The following is a 22,147-nucleotide window of genomic DNA, read 5'->3' on the forward strand; positions in this document are numbered from 1 at the left end:
TTCTTTAAGGAGCCCACTATTTGAAGAAACTGAATATTCAGGATTAAAATACTTATTTATTTCAGAAAAACATGATTTAACTTCATGGATATTGAGACTTATCTGATGCCTGGTTTTATTTAATCCTCCCCAAGTATGGCAGGCATGAACATTTGCAGTGTTGCGTCTTTGTTATCAGCTGTAAAGGTGGTTTAAACACTTGCATTAAAAATGTCAAGCAACTCAAAGTCATTGAATAGATTAAATCTTTATTTCTGTTAAACAACAAAAAGGTCTTTGTTTTTGCTATCGTGGGCAGATACTTTCATAGATATTCAAATGAAATTCAGTGTCTTTCCCAGAACATTCAATAGAAGACTATATTAGTCTTACCTCATGGGATGTATCATTTTTTCAATAAAGATTGTGCCAACTGTACAGGTCATCACTGTCTTCATTCTCAGAGATGTTTTTTCTTCTATTTTATTGAGTGAATTGAGGTCAATAGGCGTGAGCTTCCTGATTTCTGCCTCTTGAAGTTTTCTGCCTTCCTCTCTCATACTTGCTTTCATTCAGTCACAGCTTTAGAATATGAGCCTTTACTTCTGTTCAAGGCCAACTCTCTAACTAAGCTCTCTGCTTCTCTCCCTTTCATCCCCTCTAGGATCACACCAGCACTCAGCCCCTCTCTTTTCTCCTCTTAGACCTCTTCTCTGCTGGTTCTCTAAACATGACCCACCATCTTAAAACAAAAACAAGCAAAACACACACACCCAAACCCTCTATACCATATCCCCACTTAGTTGTTATTCAAGTATTTTCAGACTTATACACATACATATAAATGTGTGCAGGGAAAAAAGAAAACCAATATAATGTTTGTTTACAGTTCTTGTTTTCTTTAGCCTTAGAGAATCAACTCAAAACAACTGTTTTCCAAAGTTAATTAGGTCAATTCTATTCTCTCCCATACCTTCTTCAGAGTTGCTTCATGGTCCATTTGTAATACAAGTAGATTCATTTGTCACCGTCTGCAGCCCCTGTTGGATTCCCCTGACATCCTTGTTGATTTTTTTTTTAATTTGCATACAGTAAAACTCACGGTGTTCAGTTCTGGGGTATTTGACAAATCTTGGAGTCATTTTTCTATCACCACAGTAACACACAGAACCGTTGTATCACTCCCAACTTTTCCCCATGCTAACTTTTTGTAATCAACCCCTCTCCCACTGCATACCCCGGCAACCACTAATCTATTTTCCATCCTTACACTTTTGCTTTTCCAGAATGTCATATAAATGGAATCATACAACCTGTACTCTTTTGTGTTTGAGTCATTTCATTTAGCAAAATGCATTTAAGATTCATCCATGTTTTTATGTTAAACAATAATCTGTTCCTTTTATACTGATGAATAGTATTCAATTGTGTGGATATAACATGGTTTGTTTATCCATTTACCTGATGAAGGGCATCTGGGTTGTTTCAATTTATTGGCAATAATGAATAAAGCTGCTGTACATATGTGTACAACTTTTTGTATGACCATAAGTTTTGACTTCACTTGTGTAAATACCTTGAAGTGGAACTCCTGGTAATATGGTAAGTATATGTTTAACTTTTTGAAAACAGCTAAATGGTTTTCTAAAATGGTATTCCATTTTGCATTCTCACTAGCAATGTATGAGAACGCCAGTGGTTTCGCATCCTCTCCAACACTTGGTATTATCTTTTTTTTTAGCCATTCTAATAGATGTGGTTTAATTTACATTTTCTTAACGAATAGAGATGTTGTGTATCTCTTCATAAGCTTATTTGCCATCTGTATATCTTATTCGGTGAAATCTGTTTGCCAGAGAAGATTCTGTGGTAATCCTTTATTCTTTTAATGTAATGTGTCTTTTTTGTCCAATTGCCTTCAAGATGTTATTTTTATCTTAGGTTTTCCATTTCTTTTAATATAATATGCCTAGATGGGTTCTTTAAAATCCTGTTTTTTGTATTTATTTTGTTTTGTTTTCTGTGAGGTTTTGGGTTTGTAGTTTGGATCTGCTGTTATCTTGGGAAAATTCTCATTATTTCTTCTGCCTCATTTTCTCTCTCTTCTACTGGGATTCCAACTTCACATATGAGAAACCATTTGATACTGTCCCAAAAGCTTTGGGTTTACTCCCTCCCCCTTCTCTCTCTCTCTGTTTCTGTTCGCATAATTTCAACAGACATTTTAAATTCTCTGACTCTGTCCTCTACTGAGGCTAATGATGAGCCATCAAAGGCATTTTTCATCTCTGTTACTGTATTTTTCATTTCCAGCTTTATCATTTTATTCTTCACATAGCTTTCTTCTGTCTGCTTAAATTACCTATATGATCTTGCATGTTGTCTATCTTTTCCATTAGCTCCTTTAACATATTAATCATATTTATTTAAATTCTCTGTCAGACAGATCTAATATCTTTGTCATATCTGAATCTAGTGTTGATAATTGCTTTGTCTCTTGGGAGTGTGTTTTTTAATGCTTTGTTATTTTTTGTTGAAAGATGGGAAACAGTATGGAAGTTCCTCAAAAAATTACAAATGGAACTATGGTATGAGCCAGCAATCTGAGGAAAATAAAAACACTAACTTGAATATGCACCTCCATGTTCATTGCAGCACTATTTACAATAGCCAAGACATGGAAGCAAACTAAGTGCCCATCGATGGATGAATGGATAAAGAAAATGTGATATATATATATATACATATATATGTATATACACGCACACATACACACACACATATACATAAAATGAAATATTATTTTACCATAAAAAAGAAAGAAATCTTGCTATTTGTGACAACATGGATGGAACTTGAGGGCATTATGATAAGTGAAATAAGTCAGACAGGAAAAGACAAATGCCATATGATCTCATTTATATGAAGAATATAAAACAAACAAACAAAGAAAAACCAAGCTTATAGATACAGAAAACAGATTGGTGGTTGCCAGAGGTGGGAGGTTGTGGGGTAGACGAAATGGGTGAAGGGGGTCAAAAGGTACAAACTTCCAGTTATAAAATAAGTAAATCCTGGGGATGTAATTTACAGTGTGGTGACTGTAGTTAATAATACTGCACTGTGTATTTGAAAGTTGCTAAGAGAGTAGATCTTAAAAGTTCTCATCACAAGAAAAAAAAGTTTGTAACTATGTATGGTGATGGATGTTAACTACATTTATTGTGGTGATCATCACACGATATATATAAATATCAAATAATTATGTCGTATATCTGAAACTAATATAATGTTATATGTCAGTTATATCTCAACCATAAATAAATAAACAAAATTTTAAAAAAGAAAATTGTAGGCATCAACCAATTTCTACATAAAAGCTTCATTTCCACCTTTACTTCTTTCTTTTGATGTAAAATTTATATACAATGAAATTTAAAACCTTAAGTGTATATTTTCTGAGTCTTGACAAATATATACCTCTCTACCCAAACCCCTATCAAGATACAGAACATTACTGTCATCCCAGCAAGTTATTTAAAAAAAAAAAGAAAGATGGACATCTTGTGTAAGATAGTAGAGGCTGAGACAAATAGCTTTTGTAACTAGAAATGGGCATGCCATTTCTCCTGCTAGGCCTTTAGTGTGGGAGGTTAGAGTTCACCTAATTAGGAGTTTGGGGTCTATTGTTGGTATATTTACCCTCGGTATACCATAGGTTTTAAATTCCTTTAACTATTCCTGGCGTGGTAGGAGCTGGTTTGCTAGAGTATTTTTCGTTCCCCTCCAATGTCTGTTCTACTCTCAGCTTTAGGTCTCTCCTTTATGCCACACTTCAGAGGAGTATCTTGCGAGGTACATGGTACAAGGTGATTTTTAGCCTGAAGATGAGGATGTGGGTGAGTAGTGTGTTCTCTCTTGTTTTTATTGAGTCTCTGTTTTAGGTAGGAACCAGATCCTATCGTTTGGGAACTTGATATTCTTAGCGCTCCTGCTACTCCTCTGGCATAGTTCTGAGCCCAGAAAGGGAGAGAAAGTTTTGTTTCCTGTTTCCTTTGCCAGCTGCAATGGGCTTTCATATGTGTCCTAAAGGCACCAGTGTTTGTTGCCCTTATTCCCACAGATTAAGGATTTTGTTCCATAAGTGAGATAGTGGAGAAGGTTTCCAGGTGCAATTTCTTCCCTCTCCCCCCACTGCTTCTCCAGCAGCTGTTCCCCTCACCCAATTCTGCAGCAGGGAAGAGACTTTCTCAGTACTTGCCTGTCATCCATCCATCCATCCATCCATCCATCCATCCATCCATCCATCCATCCACCCATTTATCAAACCAATCATCCATCCATCTATTCATCCGTTCATCCATCCATCTACCTACCTACCTACCTAACTACTTATCTATCTACCTACCTATATCTATCTATCACTGTGTGTATTCATTCGTTTGTATGTATCATCATTATTTTAAGCACCTGATAGGTTTCAGAGAATGCAAACTCATATTGCCATCACCAGGACCTTCTCCTTCTCTTGCCATTACATACTTGGATATTCTCCACTATTTTGCTAATCACCTTAACTGAACATTTCTTACCAGTATCTGGTTACATCTTGCCCAGGTGAGCCAGCGCTCACGTCTTATGTCTCCCTGCAATGGCTTGTATCTCCCTAAATTCGGAGCTAGTTCCTTAGAACTCTGTGATGGGTTCAAGAAAGTTGTGAACAAAGTTTTGTCTGGCATTATTATTATTATTAGGCTGTAAGCAATGTTTTTTTCCAGTTTTCTTCTATTGTCAGCGGAAACCAACTCCCTGATTTTAAGACATATTTAAATACATATTTTTTCCCGATCTGATATTACTGTAATAGAACCAATGTCTCTTGTTACTGCGTTGACTTTACATCCAGTCTGCTGGGATTTCTAGTAAGGTTCCATTATTTATCAGCTGTGTGGCCTTAGATCACTTCATGCCATTGGGTCTCAATTTCGTTAAGTGAAAAATTAGGCTTATAATAGTTCTTCTGACATAGAATTATTATGAGCATTGAATAAACTATATATGTAAAGCACTTTAAATATTAATAGCTGTATAAATGTTAGGTATTATTACTTACCATATTGTAGTATAATTACCTGTGTATATATGCCCAGGTAGAATGCATGCTTTTTAAGAACAGATATTTTATTCATGTTACCAATGTCCAGCACAACACTAGAATATAAGAGATGATTGATATATATGTCATTAACATATTAATATATCATGTTATTTCAAACTGCTGTTCTGTTGTTATGGTATATTGAGATGAGAGAAGCTAGAAACTGACTGTCCACATAGCTATCTTGGCTCCATCTCTTACCACTATGTGACCTTGGGAAAGTTGCATAACTTTTTAGCACCTTAATTTTTTTATCATTAAAATGAGAATAATTATAATTCCTATAAATAATTATAGTTCTTATCCCTTGGTTGAAGATTAGATGAGTTAATATATAGCATGGTACTAATACAAATTAAGTGTTCCATAAATATTAGATATTATAATAATGATTATCAATAACAATAGTATTACTAGTCATATAATAATAATTTGAATGTATTAAACATTTATTAATGTTAATATATTATCAATATTAATCATTAATCATAATAATTAATATTATTTGCCCTTGTTCACTTTGGTTCTAGTGTTTCTCTCCTGCATCTGGGTTAGCTGAAACGCTTTTCACCCTTTAAATACCAAATTAGTGTCATTTGACCTCTTTTCTTCCAAGGCAAAATTAATTACTTCTGGTCTTCCAAAAAACCTTTATCTAATTTTAAAACAACCACTTATCCCATTCATCAGCTACAGGTTTGTATGTCTTCTTTTCCACTACACTGAGTAGACCTGAGGGATGGGCTGGTCTTTGTGTTCTAATTGTTTATTGCTTTATCTAGAGTAATGTGATGCTCAATTATTTTTTCTTTTATTAGTTAATAAAGTGCCTTACATTGGTGTCTCTCAACTATTTTTTTAACAGAACACATTTAAATAATTTTGTACATACCCTCTCTTCTTATTCAATAGAGTTTAATTGAGGCAGATGGCTTGGATCCACACCTAATCCTCACTGGACCCTACAATAGATCTTGAAATACTTCTGCAGACCTCACAAAGCTCTGTATGGCCACACAGTAGGAAAATCTTTTTCAATAGAGATATAAGATACCATTCTCTATATTTAAGGGATCAAAATTTACATTATTACCCATAGGATGTTTTTTTCTCATTTGCTGAGGAAATGACTATCTCAGCGAATGTGGAAGTGATTATCAGCAAGCTTTGTGATCCTGAGCTCTGGATCGACCTGGGCTAAAACAATGGAAAAAAAAAAAGATATTAAAATCTTGATTTTTATTCATTGTATTGCTGGCAGTTTCTTTTAATAAATCCCATCAACTGTATGGACCACTTTGAAAATATTATTTAAAATAATTCTAAACAATCAAATCTAAAATCACTAATTATAAAACATAAGAAGTCTTTTATTCCTGATGGCTCATGGTACATGCCAAAGCCATAATGTCACCTTTGAGTTGCAGAAAATATGATACTGGGGCCGGCCCCTTGACTTAGCAGTTAAGAGCGTGCGCCCCGCTACTGGAGGCCCAGGTTCGGATCCGGGCGTGCACCAATGCACTGCTTGTCCGGCCATGCTGGGTCAATGTCCCAGATACAGCAACTAGGAGGATGTGCAACTATGACGTACAACGATCTACTGGGGCTTTGGGGAGAAAAAGGGAAAAAAAGGAGGAGAATTGGCAATAGATGTTAGCTCAGGGCTGGTCTTCCTCAGCAAAAAGAGGAGGATTGGCATGGAAGTTAGCTCAGGGCTGATCTTCCTCACAAAAAAAAAAAAAAAAGAAAATGTGATACCCTTTTGAATGTTTTCATGATTAGGTCCAAGGCCTAAGGTCCATGACACTATTTCACAGTGCTACTTTAGATATTATTATGTTGAACAGAATAGAATGCATGTTACCATCAAGACTAAAATTCTTCTATTTTTCCTCAGTTATATACTCCTGTCCCATATACTTATCTCAACAATTGAATGTGGCATTAATAAGTAGAGTACAATAGCCTAAAGAACATTACATGGTCATAATAACTATTCTAAAACACATCTTGTTCACAAAATCATTCAAGAGCTTGTTAATGTATTTTAAAGTATTAGTTATTGTTTCTTTAGTCCCTGAATCAACGATTAAACTAGAGATATCTTTATGTCTGTACTTAGCTATATTTTGAATGGGTATAGAAATTCAATTACAACTGAAATGGAAATATGTATCACTTTAAACCATTGCTCTTTGCTGCTATATATCTATGTTCTAGCCCTGGAACTTTATTTTCCCTGTCCCTCATCAACTCCTTTAATTTTTTAAGATGGTTCTTGCATTATAAAACAAATGTTAAGTCAATTATACCCCACTTAAAAAAAAAACATAATGTTAATACTTTGCTGCTGTCAGAGTGGAATCACTGAATCTAAAGATACAGAACTCATTAGACTAATGGTCTGGTAACTATTTGAACAAAAAACTGAACAAAACAACAACAAACCATATCAAAAGCAAACGTATAAAATCACTGCACATTGCTACACCATGCAAAATTATAAACTATCTATTTCATCACCATCTGATACAAACGTTTGTATCTTTATGATTGCTTGTTAAAACTTCTTTCATTTCTTTAAAATTGTGGCAGTTTATATTCTACTTCAATCCAAAAATGACTTGCAATAACTAATATCTCTCTTTACCAATCTTTCTAGCCACACACATTCATCTTTATATTCTAAGATAAGTTCCCATAATTTTATAGATATTTTTCTTTGAAGTAACTCTGCTTTTGAGCATTTCTCTCCAATCCCTGCACAAAAAAATAGTGCTGGGAATGATGGTATTATACACCTGCAAAATGACAATTCCCAGTTTTCTTCCATCAATACTTACAGCATGATTCTATCCACCACTGTGCAGAAAAATGCCTTTGGACGATCAAGTCTTGCATCATATTATCGCACTAGAACGTAGGTTTTCTACAACTACGGCATTACAGAATGAGTGGCAATAGTTGCACTATTGAGCATTGCAGATTCAGAACTATTACCCATGGCCTGCTACTTGAGGGTTAAAGTTTTATGGGGTAAAAATGGAGCTATAGGAAAAGAAACAAAAAGTTTTCATAGACAAGAACTACAAATGCCTTCCGGGAATAATGTTAAACACTTTCCCACGCTATCAGATGTCAACATTTTGACAGCATAGGAAAAAGTATTAAACATTTTCCACCTCGTCAAAATTTTGACATTTTTTCAAAAGACACATTCACTAGACGTACTAGTTTTGCCTATGGAAAGACACTGTGCATATTATATACCAAGGGAAGATTTAGTCAAGAAAGAACAAAAATAGAAGAAACAGATGACACCTGATGTCATTACAGAGTGTTACAGAGTACAAGTAGTACATAGAATGTGACAATTTAGAGACTGTGTGACAATCGCGTGTGAATATCTTAAGGGAGAGATATATTATATAATTAACTCTTAATCATCCATGGTAATGAGAAATAGTGAAAGCAGGAAAAATGACCACAAAAATTAAATCCTACTCTCCTACTTTTATAGATAGTTTTAATTGCATTAATTATTATATGCAGAACAACAAAAAAAAGGAAAACATTAATTTTGAAGGTTTTTTCATTTTCCTGTTTCCTCTTCTAATAAATTATAAAACAAAAAAAAAATAAGTGGTAGCAAAAGTACGAGTAATAATAATCAGCCTTTAAATCATCAAGTGTATCTCTGTTTTGTTTCTTTCATTTTTAACCAATGAACCCTATAATACCAAAATAATATTTTTTAAGCAATAGTAATATACAACCTTTCTTTATTGTAAATATTCAGTAGCTTTCTGGGAAAGTAATAGCAGAAAATTTCTGACTAAAACTTTTCAAAAGTTTCTCATTGTCTGTGCGATTTTTATGCCCAGAAGAATCACTTGAAAGAAACAGTATTCTAATGCAGAAACATTAGCAGTGCCTAAAACTATTTTCAGATCTCCATAAGGAAACTAAATTAAAACTGTCATTTTAGGCTCCAAATGACTCATCACAATAGTTTGTTACTGGCAAAGTATGTTTTATTCAACCTCTTTAATATAGAACCAAAATATAAGAATATAAATATTAAAGTAAATATATCTAAATTTAAACTTAAATTTTAAGTAAACATCTAACTATTGTATCTCTCTTGTACGCAGTCTGACTCATGTGCTCCTATGTTGTTTTAATACAATATGGCATGTTTTATCATAAATTAATATTTCTATTTTGCATATAAAATATTCCTAAAGATATTTCCTTTTACATTAACCAAGGCAAGCATATTTCACATCCTTTAGTTTCGAATTACAATTGAAATATTCAAGTAAATTACTCAAACTTAAACAACCACTTAGATTTGTAGAGAAAATTGAAAATGAGGATTAATAACTGAAATTTCATTTAGACAAGGTATTAAGAAAACTGGTTGTAAAGCAACAAAAGACAATATTTTAATTCATATTTTCCTTGTAGAGAGGAAAAAGAAAAAGATCTATTCAGGTTTGTGCATTTCAAGATGGATTTTGTAAATGGAATAATTTAGATGAGGAATAACTTTAAGAGTAGAGAATGGAATATTTGAAAACCATTATTGAAACCAGGAAGGAAATACAATGCAAAGGTACTTAAGAGATCCCAATGGGCAGTGAATTTAGGTTAATTACGGAGGAAAATTTTCTAAGAAACACCTGGGAAAAAGTATAGGATACCCTTCTTTAGAAGCCCTTAAAACAAAATGTTGATTTAATTTGCATGGTTGTGATTACTCATAGGTTAGAATGTTGAATAAAGGACCCCTTATCTGATCTTTAATGTAGTTGTCTTGTTTATATGTGGGTATAATAGGAAACAGAGCTTTAGATACTTCCCAGTAGGCATTTCTATTCTCACCTCAACACATAGTAATCATGATCCAAATGGTGCTTTGTCATGCAACCTCCAAGACTATTTTCTGTGTTTTCTAACTCCCTGTGCAGGTATGTTCTGATGTGCTGAACATGACTATCTGTTGCCTCCTAAAAACATGTAACACAGTTTCTTGAAATTCCCTCATACTTAAATCTATTTACATATGGCCTAAACAAGAGGGGTGTGTGTGTGTGTGTGTGTGTATACACATGTGTAAACACACATATATATATGTATAAAGGCTCTATCAGGAAGAAAAGATTTACCAAACCTGAAAACAAAGCATATGGTCTATGAAGGCTGAAATTCTCTCCCGTTATATGTGTATAGATAGATAGATTTCCTTATGTTATGAATGATCTCATCACCAATAACAACACAAGATGTCATATCCCCTTCATGGGTTTTAGAAGAAAACGGTATCAGTAGGAGGATTTTCAGATGGGGAAAAATAACTGTAGAAATGGATTAGACTCATTTTGTGTGGCTTTTACTTTGCCCTTAGTTTTCTCTAACAGTCAGCCAAAAGAAATATATTGTGCATTCATTTTTCATTAAAATCCTGGCCTTCTCATGGTAATAAAATTTGGAAGAAGTTTTCCAGAGGCCAACTGACAAGACAGGCAAAAATTCTTATAATGTGCATGCCTTTTTACCTTGAATTCTGTTTTTAAGAATTCATCCTAATGAAATTATCTGAGGTCCATGCAAGTAATAAACTGAGTATGTTTGTCATATTATTCATTGCAACAAAATTAATTAGAAAAATATAAATGTCCAACAATAGGTGGATATGTATGTCATATGCACAAAATAGAATACTATGCAACCTTGAAAATTATGTTCTAAGTCACAAAACACTTCTGACGAACAGAAGAGAAAAGAATTGCATTCATGATCATTTTGAAATGTTAGGATGACAAAAATATATTTAAAAACTGTATTTAAATTTCCCTTATTATGTCTCTTTCCACCTACACAAATAAAATAATTTCCATTTGAATTGCTTCACTCTTTTTTTCTACTTCTGTATTTTCTGGGAACTGACTTTGAATCTTAACAGGAATTTGTGTCTACAAGATTCTTGGGCATTCTCATAACATACCTTTACTTCTGTTCCAACAGGTATCTTCTCATGAATAAGGACAGATAACTTTAACTGACTTAGAGAAACTGTAAAAGGGGTCCCTAGGCCCACTGCCTTGCATGATTCCTAGAAAAGAATATATTCTTAATGAAAACAATCCAACATCCAACTTCCTTTTAAAAAACATATAAATACAAAAAGATTTTCAACATTTCTAGGTAAATGATCAAAGCAGGAAGTACATCTTGATCTCATACATTTGTCAATATCTGCATAGCGTTTCTGGAAGGATATTGATCAAGGCACGAAAGTAGCTCTCTGCTGATTTAGGTGATTGTTATTTGCTTCTATTTGCTTTTCTTTTTTTTTAAATAATGTATAAATAAATATACAAATTTAAAAACTTGTTCAACTATGGATTTAAAAATAATTTCCTTAGTTTTTTTCAGCATTACTGACACAGTTATCATTTTTTAAACAAACTGTTCAAATATGAAGGAATAATAAGAAATCAGCAAAGAAAATTTTAAATTATGAAAACAGTCAATCTTATGAAATAAGACTATTATATATGAATTGACATAGAGAAAATTAGGAATCTAGAAATTGTCAGAGGGGTCCTTGGAGCTCTAATTCTGATGAAAGTATGATAATAACAAATGCTTCTGGGTAACAAAGAGGAAGACACAGAAATAAAGAAAAACAAGATGGTGACCATTGTTAAATGAAAGGGATTTCCAACTCCTTTGGAGAAATTAGAGTCTTTAAGCTTATAGAGGTTGCAGTCACTAACTGCTATTTGCATTCCAAGAAGGTAGATATAAAATATATCTCAATAGAGTTAGGATGCAGGAACAGAGACAGCGGTGAGAGAAGTGGATGACAACCTACTGGGAACAAGACTGTGAGTATTTTTCTGGCTGATAAATGCTTTGAGTAGGGGCTAAAGAGAGCAAGGGTGAGCCACATAGACCACTAAGCTATCTCAAGGAGAGTCTAAAGACAGATGGCAAGTTGCACATGAAAATGATTGCCAGGATAAATTGCAAGGATGTGACCCAAGCAGGAAAGGCAGTGCAGGTCAAGCTTCAAATGCTGCCCCTGAGGAAGGCATCAAACCTTTTTTGCTACAAGTGCGAGTGACGGACATGGCATTATAATTATTGATATTCAAGAACCTACAGTGCTGTTGGCTAATAATAATGTTTGATATGTGTTGCCTACTATATTGAGCTACTTAAAACTTTCAAACTACTGAAAGTTAGGTAATTGACTTTCTGCATTTAAAAGAAATACATTTCATCTAAAGAAAATTTGAGAACTTTGAAAATTATGAAAATAAAAGTTATTGCTGTCATGGAACCCTGCCCCCAGACATTTTAGATTCCATGCTTCATCGTTTTTTTTTTTTGTTTTTTTTTATTTTATTTTATTTTTTTCTGTTTATTGCAGTAACATTGGTTTATAACATTGTAAAAATTTCAGGTGTACATCATGTACTTCTATTTCTGCATGGACTACGTCATGTTCACCACCAAAATACTAATTACAACCCATCACCACACACATGTACCAAATTATCCCTTTCACCCTCCTCCCTCTCCCCTTCCCCTCTGGTAACCACCAATCCAATCTCTGTCCCTATGTATTTGTTTATTGTTGTTATTATCTACTACTTAATGAAGGAAATCATACGGTATTTGACCTTCTCTCTCTGACTTATTTCAATTTGCATTATACCCTCAATGTCCATCCATGTTCTCACAAATGGCTGGATTTCATCGTTTCTTATGGCTGAGTAGTATTCCATTGCGTATATATACCACAGCTTCTTTATCCATTCGTCCCTTGATGGGCACTTAGGTTGCTTCCAAGTCTTGGCTATCGTGAATAAGGCTGCAATGAACACAGGGGTTCATGTACCTTTGCAAATTGGTGTTTTCAAGTTCTTTGGATAAATACCCAACAGTGGAATAGCTGGATCATATGGTAGTTCTATCCTTGATTTTTTGAGGAATCTCCATACTGTTTTCCATAGTGGCTGCACCAGTTTGCACTCCCACCAGCAGTGTATGAGAGTTCCCTTCTCTCCACATCCTCTCCAACACATGTTGTTTCCTGTCTTGTTAATTATAGCCATTCTGACAGGCGTGAGGTGATATCTCATTGTAGTTTTGATTTGCATTTCCCTGATAGTTAGTGATTTTGAACATCTTTTCATGTGTCTGTTGACCATCTGTATATCTTTGGAGAAATGTCTGTTCAGGTCTTCTGCCCATTTTTTAATTGGGTTGGTAGTTTTTTTGTTGTTGAGATGCATGACTTCTTTATATATTTTGGAGATTAAGCCCTTATCAGATGTATGGTTTGCAAATATCTTCTCCCAATTGTTAGGTTGTCTTTTAGTTTTGTTGATGGTTTCCTTTGCTGTGCAGAAGCTTTTTAGTTTGATGTAGCCCCATTTGTTTATTTTTTCTATTGTTTCTCTTGCCCGGTCAGATGTGGTGTTTGAAAAGATGTTGCTAAGACCGATGTCGAAGAGCGTACTGCCTATGTTTTCTTCTAGAACTTTCACAGTTTCAGGTCTTACATTCAAGTCTTTAATCCATTTGGAGTTAATTTTTGTGTATGGTGTAAGGTAAGGATCTACTTCCATTTTTTTCCATATGGCTATCCAGTTTTCCCAACACCATTTGTTGAAGAGACTTTCTTTTCCCCATTGTATGTTCTTGGCTCCTTTGTCAAAGATTAGCTGTCCATAGATGTGTGGGTTTATTTCTGGGCTTTCGATTCTATTCCATTGATCTGTGTGTCTGTTTTTGTGCCAGTACCATGCTGTTTTGGTTACTATAGCTTTGTAGTATATTTTGAAATCAGGGAGTGTGATACCTCCAGCTTTGTTCTTTTTTCTCAGGATTCCTTTAGCTATTCGGGGTCTTTTGTTGTTCCATATAAATTTTAGGATTCTTTGTTCTATTTCTGTGAAAAATGTTGTTGGAACTTTGATAGGGATTGCATTGAATCTATAGATGGCTTTAGGAAGTATGGACATCTTAACTATGTTAATTCTTCCAATCCAAGAGCACGGAATATCTTTCCATTTCTTTGTGTCTTCTTCAATTTCTTTCAGAAATGTTTTATAGTTTTCAGTGTACAGATCTTTCACCTCTTTGGTTAAGTTTATTCCTAGGTATTTTATTCTTTTTGTTGCAATTGTAAATGGGATTGTATTCTTAATTTCTCTTTCTGCTACTTCGTTGTTAGTGTACAGAAATGCAACTGATTTTTGTATGTTGATTTTGTATCCTGCAACTTTACCATATTCGTTTATTACTTCTAAAAGTTTTCTGGTGGATTCTTTAGGGTTTTCTATATATAAAATCATGTCATCTGCAAATAGTGACAGTTTCACTTCTTCCTTTCCAATTTGAATCCCTTTTATTTCTTTCTCTTGCCTGATTGCTCTGGCTAGGACTTCCAATACTATGTTAAATAGGAGTGGTGACAGTGGGCATCCTTGTCTGGTTCCTGTTCTTAGAGGGATAGCTTTCAGTTTTTCACCATTGAGGATGATATTAGCTGTGGGTTTCTCATATATGGTCTTTATTATGTTGAGGTACTTTCCTTCTATACCCATTTTATTCAGAGTTTTTATCATAAATGGATGCTGTATCTTGTCAAATGCTTTCTCTGCATCTATTGAGATGATCATGTGATTTTTGTTCTTCATTTTATTAATGTGGTGTATTACGTTGATTGATTTGCGAATGTTGAACCATCCCTGCATCCCTGGAATAAATCCCACTTGATCATGGCATATAATCTTTTTAACGTATTGTTGTATGCGATTTGCTAGTACTTTGTTGAGGATTTTCGCATCGATGTTCATCAGTGATATTGGCCTGTAATTTTCTTTTTTTGTGTTGTCCTTGTCTGGTTTTGGTATCAGGGTAATGTCAGCTTCGTAGAATGAGTTAGGGAGCTTCCCCCGCTCCTCAACTTTTTGGAAGAGTTTGAGAAGAATAGGTATTAAGTCTTCTTTGAATGTTTGGTAGAATTCACCAGGGAAGCCGTCTGGTCCTGGACTTTTATTTTTGGGGAGGTTTGTGATTACTGTTTCGATCTCCTTACTGGTGATTGGTCTATTCAAATTCTGTACTTCTTCTTGATCCAGTTTTGGAAGGTTGTATGATTCTAAGAATTTATCCATTTCTTCCAGATTGTCGAATTGGTTGGCATATAGTTTTTCATAGTATTCTCTTATAATCTTTTGTATTTCTGAGGTGTCTGTTGTAACCTCTCCTCTTTCATTTCTGATTTTACTTATTTGTGCCTTCTCTCTTTTTTTCTTGGTGAGTCTAGCTAAAGGTTTGTCTATTTTGTTGATCTTTTCAAAGAACCAGCTCTTGGTTTTATTAATTTTTTCTATTGTTTTTTGGTCTCCATTTCATTTATTTCTGCTCTGATTTATATTATTTCCCTTCTTCTACTGATTTTTGGCTTTGTTTGTTCTTCTTTTTCCAGTTCCTTTAGGTGCATTGTTAGATTGTTTATTTGAGATTTTTCTTGTTTGTTGAGATAGCCCTGTATTGCTATAAACTTCCCTCTTAGAACCACTTTTGCTGTATCCCATAAATTCTGGCATGTCGTATTTTCATTTTCATTTGTCTCCAGGTATTTTTTGATTTCTTCTTTGATTTCTTCGTTAACCCAGTCGTTGTTCAGTAGCATTTTGTTTAATCTCCATGTATTTGTGGCTTTTCTGATTTTCTTCCTATAGTTGATTTCTAGTTTCATACCGTTGTGGTCAGAAAAGATGCTTGGTATTATTTCAATCTTCTTAAATTTATGGAGACTTGTTTTGTGGCCTAATATGTGATCAATCCTGGAGAATGTTCCATGTGCAGTTGAAAAGAACGTGTATTCTTTGGTTTTTGGATGGAATGCTCGGTATATATCTACTAGGTCCATCTGTTCTAGTGTGTCGTTTAAGGCCAATGTTTCCTTATTGATCTTCTGTTTGGATGATCTATCCGTTGGTGTAAGTAGAGTGTTAAAGTCCCCTACTATTATTGTGTTACTGTCTATTTCTGTTTTTATGTCTGTCAATAATTGCTTTATATATTTAGGTGCACCTACATTGGGTGCGTAGATATTTACAAGTGTTATATCCTCTTGTTGGATTGTTCCCTTGATCATTATGTAATGCCCTTCTTTGTCTCTTTTTACAGTTTTTGTTTTAAAGTCTATTTTGTCTGATATGAGTACTGCTACCCCAGCTTTCTTTTCATTGTCATTTGCGTGGAGTATCTTTTTCCATCCCTTCACTTTCAGTTTGTGAGTGTCTTTAGGTCTGAAGTGTGTCTCTTGTATGCAGCATATATATGGGTCTTGTTTTTTTATCCAGTCAGCCACCCTATGCCTTTTAATTGGAGCATTTAGTCCATTGACGTTTAAAGTAGCTATTGATAAGTATGTACTTACTGCCATTTTTTAACTTTTTTTTTTTCCCTCAGTGTTTTAGTAGTCCTTCTCTGTTCCTTACTTCTTCTATACAGAATTGATGGTCACTTTAGTTTGACCTCTGTCTGAAAGCTGTATTCTTTAACTACCCTCCTCCCTCCTTTTATGTTTTTTATATCATGCTTCATCGTTTTAACCACGATCTGCAAAATTTATAATGTCTGTTGTGCCTTTGTCCTTTCTACACACCTGCCTGGCACAACCACAGAGCTGGACAAATCCAATTATCTGCCTCCTCTAAGCTTGCACCTGGGCAGTCATACCCAGCTGCCAACGTAAATTTAAGGTTCAACATCAACCAGATTTTCAAACTTTCTGGCAACCATTCTATTTCTCCTAGTCAGGTGTTTCTTTCGTTCTTCAAAATAACTATGTCAAACCTCTTCTACTTTCTTCAATCCTCCATCCTCTCTTCTGTTCGGAAGATGACACTGCCTCCACTTCAGGAAGAAAACAAGCCAGAACAAGGTGGGGAAACTCACACGCTCCATGTCATATTTGCAAAGCAGACTGCCTCTGCCCTTATCCTATCCTCTTTTATCTTTGTCTTGCCGTGCCCATACCTGGGCTGTCCCTCCACTGCCTAACTGGCCTTCCTCAGCCTTTACACACACACAATTCTCTGAACTCATAAAAAGCAGATACATATTTTTCCTCAAGCCCACACACTTTCCTTCTACTCTTTTCTCACTTTTACAATGAAATGTATCAAAAAGATGCCTTTTCCCTTCCCTGCCCTCCTCCAGAAAAAATTACAACACAATATGGATCATTATTCAACTGAAATCTCTCCTGCTAAGATATCACTGATGCTAAGGTATGCTTTTCTATCTCTGATCTTCCATTGATTTCTTTACATCTCAATAACATTTGGCATGCTGATCACATCTTTCTTTCCAGCTCACTCACTTTATTTGGTTTCTGTGGAACCCACTGTCCTGTTTTTCTTCTACTCTTTGCATTCTCTCTCATTTTCTTTTTTTTTAAATTATTTATTTATTTATTTATTTTTTCCCCCAAAGCCCCAGTAAATAGTTGTATGTCATAGTTGCACATCCTTCTAGTTGCTGTATGTGGGACGCGGCCTCAGAATGGCCGGAGAAGTGGTACCTCGGTGTGCGCCCGGGATCCGAACCCGGGCCGCCAGCAGGGGAGCATGCGCACTTAACCACTAAGCCACGGGGCCAGCCCTCTCTCATTTTCTTTTGTTGACTTGTCCACTAACCACTTTTTTATTGTTGATGTTTCTTAAGGCTCTTTCTGAGGTTCTCTTCTTATGCATGCGTCCAACCCCGTATGGTGCATTTATAGATGTAAATCTGTCAAGCTCTCCTTTGAATTCCAATTCCAAATAGCTCTCTAATTGGACATTTTTCGTACACTCAAACTCAATAACTCAAAAGAAGTCTATATTCTCTACTCCTCAAAACTATTTTCCATTCAGCTCTGGTTCCTATCTCAATGCACAGCACTGACGTCCACTCAAATGTTCAAGCAGAAGACCTGATAATCATTCACCTCATCTCTTTCACTCTTAAAATCCAATCAGTCTTTATTCCTTGGTGATGCTATTTCCTAAATATCTCTTCTATTATCAACTCATGTTCATCTTACCTTCATCATCTACCCCATCCCACCTTTATCTCTCCTCTGAACTTCTGCAATAATAACCTTTCCAAAAATATCCCATATTTTGTAATCCTCATGCATAGAAATTTTTAATAATATCTCTTTATTTCTCTTAAGGATAAAGACTTAAGTCCTTAACAGGAAATACAAGTCCTCCAGGATCAAGCCTCAGCCTTCTTTTTTGTGGCAGACATTGTGGTTTGGATAACCCACAACTCTTTCCAACGATTCCTTCTTGCTGGAAAAGCTACTCACTTTACCAGCCTCTCTTGCAGCTGGGAAGCTTATCAACATGGACATTTTTCTATACATGTAGATATACGTATATATAAAGTAAAACTACAATGACCAATGTGACATATGCTGTTTGCGGGGGTAGGTTCTTAACATGTCAGTTAGGTATTTAAGGAACAATAAGATTGTTTTGCTTTACTGATTAAAAGAGGCTCGCCACTCCCTTTTTCTTGCTTTGAATGTGGAAATGATGGTTGGAGTTACAGTGACCATCTTGAGACCAGGAAGCATTAAAAGGAGGGCAAAAGCCAAACATTAAGAATGGTCAAGGTGGAAAGACGGAAATAGCCCAGGTAACTCATGACGTATTTGAGTAGATAAACCATTGAGGGAGTAATTTCTTTTTGTGTGAGAACAATGAGCCTCTTTTTATAAAAAAACTTTAAAAGTTACTTGCTATAAACATAGTCCCAACAAGACATTATCAGACCTCACAGCACTTTCTCCTAGCCTTTCAGCTTCAGACATATGGTATTTGATTAAAATATACATAGTAATTTGTAAATCTAATTTTAATTTGTTTTTATTTTTTTTTAATTCTAAAACATAATACTTCCTCTCCCCTCAGGGCCTTCATGCGTGAACTTACTTGTGACTGGGACACTCTCCTACTTCATCACTCATACTTTTGCTAAGTCTTTAAAGTATCTTTTGAACAAATTGCTACAGAAAGACCTTCCTCGACCCTAAAACCAGGATAGCTCACCTGAAATGCACTATTTGTGGACTTCATACTTTCTCTTTCTACGTCATCATCACACTTATGATTATAACCCTCATCCTTACCTTATACCTGGACACTGTGATCTCTGATGGCAGAAACTAGATTTCTCCATTCTACACTTGATTCTTAGCACCTAGCAGGACACCTAGTATCTTGCAGGCCTCAACACCTACTGGTTACATGCGTTACTTAATTTAGCATTTTGATTGACAATTAATATTGCTATATGATTACAATCTTATTGTTCCTTAAACACCTAACTGATGTCTCATAAATACTTTTGACTAAGTTTTTTCTCACTGATTTGTGTTCTCACCTTTATTATATTTCAAATACTGGAATATGATCCCACACTATTCACCCGTTCTACTGACCTTTCTGTCTAGTCTTACGCTAGTACCACTCTCTTTTGGTTATAGCGTTAAAATAACCGTTTATTTTTTTTTCTTTAAGTTTGTAATTGAGGCAAATTTAATAGAGGTAAATGCACAGATCCTACATGTACTACTTGGCCTGTGATCCGAGCCACTTCCGCCTTCCCAGACTCTCCGCTGTCTCAACCGAGGGAGAGCCTTCCGTTCTGCTTAGGTTCCTGTAGTCTAGTCAGTCTCTCCAGACAGTAACCCGGAGCAATTGTAGGCCTCATTTTCTTTCTTTGTCTCAGAAATCACGGTTCTTCCCTATCTGATGCCCAATGTCTGAAACCTATTATTTTTTCGACTTTCAGTTGTTTCAGGTGGGAGGGTAAATCCAGTTCCTATTGCTTCTTATTGCCCAGAAGTGGAGGTCGCATTCAACACCATTTAAGTCTACCGTCTTGCTATTTGATTTCCAATTCTCTCACTTGCTTTTTGTTTCCTCCCTGAGTGTGATGAGGATATCGAGAGTTTCCCTGATCCTACACTGGGCAGTTGACAGACATATTTATACAGTAAAAGAATAAACTACTATCAGGTGTGTCGTGGGCCTGTGCCTCCTAAGACTGGAACACTCTTGCATGTTATAGAAAGGTGCAGAGTATTAAAGTCTATTGACTATTTCTTCTGGCCTAAATCAACATACCACAAGATTGACAGTCTCAAATCCACAGGGGCTCACGTGCAAGAACAGAGAGGAAATGGCAGGATAATTTTTAACTTTGTTAAAAGACACGTTTTCCCTTGTGGTATAGGATTCGAAATCAGTACTTGAGAAACAGATTATCATGTATGAGGCCAGATTTCCTTGCAACCTCCATTTCGTGTGCTAACAATGAAATGGGAGCCCATGGCCATTGGAGTGGAGACAGAGTAGCTAAAAATTTCAGTCAAATCTGATAACTCCACATATCAACACTTGCTGTTCCCATCCTTTTGGGATGATGTATCTCTTTTTAAAGTGAAATCAAATCTAACACACCCACAAGGGTCTGAGTTAACATCACAGAGTATATGAGCTTGAAAATGCTGGACTTTCCCAGGCTTAGATTCCCAATTATGCCCGGGGAGGGCAACTGTTAGAAATTTAAGATTAAGTAAGTACAGCCTCAGATAATCCATTTAAAAAAAAGTGCATGATTCCACGAGATTTCTAGTTTTATTTTTCAAACAAAACTCGCAGAAATGAAAATTATAGACAACTGACAGAAGTTTTATGGGAGTTATACTGTCAAAAAAAGAATCAGTCTTGGTAAATAAGCTACATTCTCTTACAATAAAGTCTTGAAGTACCCAACCCCTAGGGAGAAGCTTTCTGACCTGAAGGCCCTGCATTTAGTTTGTCTTGAGGCTCAACTTCATCCCTGCCATTTCAAAATCTTGTTTATTTTTTGCAATTTTCTATGATATACTCCAATAACAGCAATTAGTCACCTATTTCACTTTAAAGAAGTTGGAAGGCTGACCTCATGGCTTAGCAGTTAAGTGCACACCCTCCGCTACTGGCAGCCCGGGTTCGGATCCCGGCGCACACCCACACACTGCTTGTCCAGCCATGCTGAGGCCGCGTCCCACATACAGCAACTAGAAGGATGTGCAACTACCACATACAACTATCTACTGGGGCTTTGGGGAGGAAAAAAAAAGAGAAAAAAAAAGAGGAGGATCGGCAATACATGTTAGCTCAGGGCTGGTCTTCCTCAGCAAAAAGAGGAGGATTGGCATGGATGTTAGCTCAGGGCTGATCTTCCTCACAAAAAAAAAAAAATAAAAGTTGGAAATGGGTTCCAGTTTCTTTCTACTAAAAAAAACATTTTCCATTTCTAATTTTCATTTGTGTATTGTTTCTTAAATTTACATTTACTAGAATTTTGTCTATTAGATTTGCTTAAAGTAGCTCTCAGACTTATCAATTCTAATTTTTCCCCTCTATTTTCTCTTGTAGTGTAATTTTTCCCTCATATTTGCATTGTATTTCCTTCCTTATATACTTATTTGGTCTCTAATTACGACAGCTAAAAGTAGTTAGTTTCTTTTCTTTTTTTTTAAATAACTAAAGCATGTAAGACTGTGATTTTACTTCTAAGTGAAGCTTTGGTTGTTCAATTTTGACATGATTGGTTTGATTTTCTTTCCAAAGTATCTTTCATTGCATATTTGATCTCTTAATGTTTCAGAAAAACATTTTCTAATTTAAAAGATTTTCTTGTTTGTATTTTTTTAGATAAACTGCTGACAAAATATGTGGATTTTATGCATTCCTTTTTTGTATTTAATTGATGTTTAATCTAAGAAAAAGTGTATGTTCAACATTAAGTTTGATTCTTGAAATTGCTAAGTTATGGAATTTACTAAAAATATGATTGTCTTCTATTATTTATGCTCTTCATGATTTCTATTTCCCTTTTGTATCTTTGTCTACTTAAGAT

The sequence above is a fragment of the Ceratotherium simum genome, chromosome 3 (assembly GCF_057802395.1).
Source record: "Ceratotherium simum simum isolate JZ-2026a chromosome 3, ASM5780239v1, whole genome shotgun sequence".
NCBI classification, from domain to species: domain Eukaryota; kingdom Metazoa; phylum Chordata; class Mammalia; order Perissodactyla; family Rhinocerotidae; genus Ceratotherium; species Ceratotherium simum.